Raw genomic sequence first — 6,614 nt, forward strand, 5'->3', positions numbered from 1 at the left:
TATTATATTATATTATATTATATTATATTATATTATATTATATTATATTATATTATATTATATTATATTATATTATATTATATTATATTATATTATATTATATTATATTATATTATATTATATTATATTATATTATATTATATTATATTATATTATATTATATTATATTATATTATATTATATATTATATTATTATTATATTTCAATTATTATATGGATTCTTATATGGATTATATGGACGGAAATTGCGATCTGCTATTCATACATGTCAAAGATCGAAAAGTATCTATACTTCTGTGATACTTGCGATACCTGTTTGATATCTACACGAAGGTATCGACAACAGTTTGATACCTAACGAAAATATCGATATCTATGTAATAACTACACGAAAATATCGATACCTGTTTGATATCAGCAGACTAATCATTACCGTATATGCTCACGTATACACATTCATGTATGAATAAGTCTCTAAACTCACACTAGCATCGTAAATATGTAACAGTGGCCGGTTTGCTTATGGTAGGAATATCAGCTGTATCGAGAGGCCGATTAGTGTAGCTATCGGAGGGGAAGGAAGATGTAATACAGTTGTTTCGACCACTCGCGGAGAGACGCAATCGCGAGGAAGCACGTCAACGGGAGTCGTAAATTCCCGTTACGATTAGATAATCGACGCCACGAAATGATCGATCCCCTATTTCGATTAGGATAATAGAGGCAGTTAAATTAAATATGACACTGATATAACAAGTTATAAATCACAGTTGATTCCAACAACTTTGTAAAGAAGATAGTTACGCCGGTGCGTATGTATAAGTGAAGTAAGTGACTGATCTAAGGGTGTAAACCCGGTCAAAAGGATGTTGACTGTTTGAAAGATGGAAAATCAGTGAAGTTCGGTGACGATGCTGTGGCGGAGGAAAGCTAAGGATGGGTGTGTCTAGCACACGGGACCACCGGATTCATTGATGACAATTTTGGCTAACAGAGTGAGGCAAATAGGCTTCGTTGTTAATTGCTTATTTGCTATGTTGGGGGGGGGGGTGAGGAAGGATGCTAACCGCCCTCGAGATAAACTTGCTCATACGCGAGAAAAGGCAACTTTCCTGTGTCAATCCGTGGTGGACAATAAACTTTAGAAAACAATTCAGTGAAAAAATATTTGTACGGTCTGAAGGACCTTAACTAGAAAATTCCTGAGATTCGTGGAGAGTACTTGAGACTATTGAGGATATTCAGTAAGGATCTGAAGATATCTGGCTGCCATCTTGTCCGCGGTGTGTGGCCTGATTTAGGTAGAGAGTCGGCCGACGTAACAACAGTAGTATCGGAAGTACGTATCAAACGAGTAGCGATATTTTCGTTAGATATCAAACGGTTATCAATATCTTTGATAAAGTATTAAACAGATTTTGATTCAACACAGCACTCTGGCTTGATATCAACTGATAAGGTATCGATATCGATAATAATTGATACCAATTACAGACCTGAAGTTTCGGCACATATACTTCCTCTGAGTGCTTTGGTATCGAATTGAATTGAATACTGTCAATAGCATCGGCACCGATCAGTTATATACATGTAGGATGATTTTTGTATATTTACAATATAATACAATATATGCAATATAAAATTAACAATTAATTAGCGAAAAATTTTTCTATGTTTAATAGTTTTTATCGTTTTTTTTTATAAAGTATTCTGTTCCAATTTTATGAAACTGCGATACTAATAACTTGCATTATTTTAATTCTCTGAAAATCCGCATTAATTCTGGGATAGCACAATATTTATTTATTTATTTATTTTAGTGACAAAGAAGTAGGGGATTTATATACAACGATTAAATAGCATTTAACTCATAAATTAGTTGTGGAATTACACGCATTCGAATAACAGAGATGCTGATGCAGTCTGATGGAATATTAAACCGATCTACCGTTCTCCGATTTTATAGTTATCACATGAGTCTGACGTAAGCTGATTACAACTCAGTCTTAGAAATTACGGTTCGACAATTTGCATGAAATGGTAATCGACGCTTCCTGATATTGCATGTATTATATGTACTTCGTTTTCAAGACACATCCGTAATATCTAATTTACCGAATTACACATACAGACATCATTTCCAATTTGAGACCCTGTTGCAAACTTATTCATCTGATAAAATGTATAATCTATTTGAAAAGTGACAGAATATTTGAAAGGTGGATGAAAGAGCAATATTTCGTGAAAACATTCGAATGAATCTCGGTACAATATTTTATGAGAACTCTAGCAGCAGTATTTCCGAGGAATTTGAATATCTTTATAGAATTCCACGGCAACGAGAATATTCAAGAATTGAAAAATTATAGTAGAATTCGGGATTACAGCAGCTCTAGGTAATTCGGTATATTAGTCTCTAGATTGCACAAATATCATATCTTTGTATAGGCAAATTCGGGTACTACAGTACTTCAGTCCCCTGCCAATTTGAATATTATAGTAGTTCGATTTTTAGGCAATTCAGATATCGTAATACCTTAATCTTGACATAGGCAATTTAAATAGTATAGTATTATGGTATCTCTTGGCAATTCAAACATTATATATACATAATACTATAATTTGAGGGATTAAAATATCATATTGTAGTATCTCGTTCAATTAACTGCAATTTTTAAGCAATTTAGATACTTTTGTAGAATTTCTTTTCTAGAAAGGACATGGATGTACGGAAGAAATTCCATGGGAACTCAGACCGTCTTCGGTGAAAGCCAGCGGATCTCACTTAAGAAACTAGTGTATTATGTTAAAACCTAGTGAGACTACCGAAATCCTGAGATGCGATTCCCTAGAGATTTCAAACTATCTTCGCACAGTTCCAGGGGGCTACGTACAGTCTTATGGAAAACTTTACTATTAGCAACTTTATATCACATCAGTTCCCGGAGGAATCCGAAATAACCCGATAAAATTCATGGGAAGCGCGAGAGGAACAAAGACGGCTCACTGTAATAGTATGATGACGAAGTATAGGTCACGTGTGGTCAGTAACAACCCCATATAGTTCAAGAGGTGGTATCGACTCGATAGGTACGGCAGAGATGGATCCTAGAGAAGCTCTTGATGGAAATGGAATCGTGGCCCGAAGAATAGTGAATAATCGTGACGCGACCACCCATTTTTCTCTATACTTCGGAAAGAGGAGAAATGTAACCTATCTTTGCCTGCTGACGCCATTTCTGTGTCATGGTTTCAGATGGTCGAGCATTTTCCAAATTAATTTACTTTCTTGAAACTTTACATTTCAGTCTTTTTATTTTACTGGGATTATTTTATAATTTTCATTTGGTTTTATTTAATAATTCTTAGGATGTTTGATAACTGCCAGAAGTTGTTTATTTGAATTTTAGCGAGAGAATAATTCTATTGAAATTAACATATTAATCGTAAGTAAAGAGTTCGAAGACCCTACACTGAAACTCGAAATCGACAGTCTCGGCTTACCTGTCACTTTAATGATTGCGCCAAGTGATCTGTTGTACTACAATCTCTTTCTATAGTAGTTTCTTTCTACAATATTTTCACGAGACAGGTACACTGACTATATAAAGTGTTTCCATTTCATGTCGATGGATTCATCTGTGAGCTACAATTAGTTCATTGCAAATATCAAAATATCAGTATTTAAAGAGATGAAAGTTACGTCAATCATTTTATTGCGAAAGGTTAATTGTTCAGTTTCTTACATCAACCACTTTTCGATATAAATTTAATTCGTTCTGTAATTCACATTTATATGAATATATGCGAAGATTTGTATCCTAGCTTCTTATAGTAGCAATCAAACACTTTAATTACAGCTGTGAAAGCCACTTGTACTTAATGGTCGTACTTCATACAATGTGACTCGACTACCAAAAAGGAGTTACGTCCATAATTTTTTTTCTTACTACGTTTGCTAAACAAATAAACGAAAACAGTAATGAACATTATGGAATTAACAACTTGCCGCAACCTATTTTTGAAGCTGTTGGCACACAAGTCAACGTAAGTAACGAAACTAATTCCGCAGATCTTCATCTCCCGCGCCTAGTCCAATTTTTATACTGATTCGACAGAAATATGATACGACCAAGTTATTTTCGAGGGTGCTCGAAACATTTTCCCACTTTTCCATTCCTTTCGTTGCTTAGTTCCTTTGTATTTTCATATTCACAGGCGAAATAACGAAATTATTAGAGAGTCGTGTCGGCGTAATCACACGTCCCATGAGTGGGTGTCGTCGCCTCTTTGAGCAAAAGACGCAACTATCTCAGAAATTTACGGTTACCGAGCAGCTCGTCAACGACAGAATTCAATTTTGACGAAACTGTAAAATATTCCCGTCGCGACGCTCAGGAAACGCACTTTTCTCTCTATCGTCCCAAGTATCTGTTCGCTTCGATGAATAACTGAGTTATTTCTTCAAAATTTCACCACGCACAACGCGAAAAGACGCGTATTTCGCAAAGGAAACCATATAGGGTGTCTCTGCAATCGTGGCACGATCGAGTAAAGGGTGATTCTCACGAAAATGTAAATTAAAGCTGTAGAATAAATTTCCACACAGCTGCATGCGGTACAGAAGCCAGTCAAGTCGAAACTTCAAGAACGTAGGAGAAGAATATGACGAGGAAGAAGACATCCTTTGTTCCATTTTTTACAGAAATTTAGAAAATCAAAATTGTCAGTTAATACCATCCAAAACAAATTTTTTTTCTATTTTATCCCAGAATTAAATGTAACTTTCCTCCAACCCTTGAATATTTCGAAAATGTCGATTGTCGTAAAATTAGTTATAAATTATTTGTTTTCCACAATATCTTGCAGATTTATCTTCTATTTTTAAGAGGCTTATAACTTTAAACGTAGAAGATAGGTCCCTTTTTTAACTGTTATAATAAAACTATTTCTTTTTACTACAAATTGGTATCGAAATCAACAAACCATAATGAGTCACGTTGTTCCTCTATGATTTTTAATTAGTACATGTATTATAGGCAATTTTTCAATTTTCAGTTTTCTTGAAAACGAAGTCTTATATGCGAAAACTTTATTCAACATACTCGACTTATCTTTCCACCAGGAATTATTTCTTACTCAGTTGTACGACAATTACAAGGACACTATGTACATACGCATCTAATATTTTATAGCCTAGTTTAAAATTCTCGTGAACCGTGTTTCTACATGCAGAAACGACCTTTCGAAACAAAGATCGTCTCTCGTCGACGATACGCAAGCAAGAGCAGCATAAATTCCGCGATACTTCGATACGAAGCCCATTTTCCGTACGTTTGTTAATCCAACAACGACGTACTCCCGACGATACGAGCCACGTCACTCCATCATGTCTCCTGTCGGCGAAACGTTTCCTCGGCGGATAAAAAGCGAGCAGCACTCCGAGCGAAACGTAACATACCGATACAGCCAGCCCGCCGCAATATTTCTAGGTTGTAATCGCAGTCGAGGCGAATTTTTCGAGGATTGTTGACATACTCGACGCAAACTGTCGAAGGGATGGCTACTCGCGGAACGAAAAGAAAACGAGCAGCGGGGAAACACGCGGGCGTGAATTTCATTAGAGACGCGTGCCGATACGCGGGACAGAAATCCAATAATTCTCTTGCCTCGTTTCCCCGATAATAAATAGAAAACCATCGTACCACGGTATACAAAAAACAGCTTAGGCTGGGATACACGTTATACACGCTTGAACCGACAACCTGTCAATTCTCTCGAATACTCTTGAAAATAGTGTTTTTCTTTTTTCTTTTAAATGTAGGTAGGAATTCGGTTTGGTGAGAGCAAAGAGTAGATTGTGCATGTTTATGGTATTTGATATTTTTGTGGATGTAATTAAAGAAATAGACATTATTTATATTGGTAGTAGATATTTGTGAGAATTCATGTTTTCATGGATATACGGAAGAAGGAATAAAATTCCAGTAAAAATTTATTAGAACATTAGTTTCATTTATTAAACATTATGACGAGGTTTAGCTTTGAGCATTATACATTTCTGTATATTATGCGCATTTTGAGCATTTTTAATCGTTAAAATTTTCTGTAATTATTGTAAATGTTCTAAGTCCAGGAATTATATCTCTAGATAGAAATTTGTTTCGCCTATTAAATATTATAGGTACTTTACTTTGGTCATTTTGAATATTTCTGCATTAATGTGCACTTGCTGCGTTTTTATAGTTTGAAATTTTCCATAAATACATAAATATTCGAAATGTAATATCGTGATAAAAAGTTTGTAATTAAGTGATTAATTGACGAATCGCGTAATTTTGTTAACGAGTATAATTGCCATTGTATCATTTGTTAAGATAAAGTGGCCGTGGTTTATCAACTCACTGAATATTCTACAAATCGTGGAGCACAAAATCCGAATACTTAAACTGATTAGAAGGTCAAACAGGACCTAAATTCTAAGTACTACACTGATCCTGATTATTCTAAGACTTTTTACTACCCTGCTCTGAAGCCTAATATTGTTTCCGAGATCTTAATTATTTTAAGGTTCCGTTTGTTTTATCTAAAGCCTGTCTACTTTGCAGATCTTT

General features: G+C 34.9%; 1 long non-coding RNA gene across 1 annotated transcript; it reads left to right on the top strand.

Annotated features, from left to right (window-relative positions):
- The first annotated feature begins 584 nt into the window (after positions 1-584).
- LOC143302917 (uncharacterized) lies at positions 585-4,432 on the top strand. Its single transcript, XR_013058787.1, has 4 exons — positions 585-1,339; positions 1,433-1,590; positions 1,821-2,040; positions 2,714-4,432. It is a non-coding gene; the product is annotated as an uncharacterized LOC143302917 (long non-coding RNA).
- Positions 4,433-6,614: the final 2,182 nt, after the last annotated feature.

Source organism: Bombus vancouverensis, chromosome 7 (assembly GCF_051014615.1).
Source record: "Bombus vancouverensis nearcticus chromosome 7, iyBomVanc1_principal, whole genome shotgun sequence".
Lineage (NCBI taxonomy): Eukaryota > Metazoa > Arthropoda > Insecta > Hymenoptera > Apidae > Bombus > Bombus vancouverensis.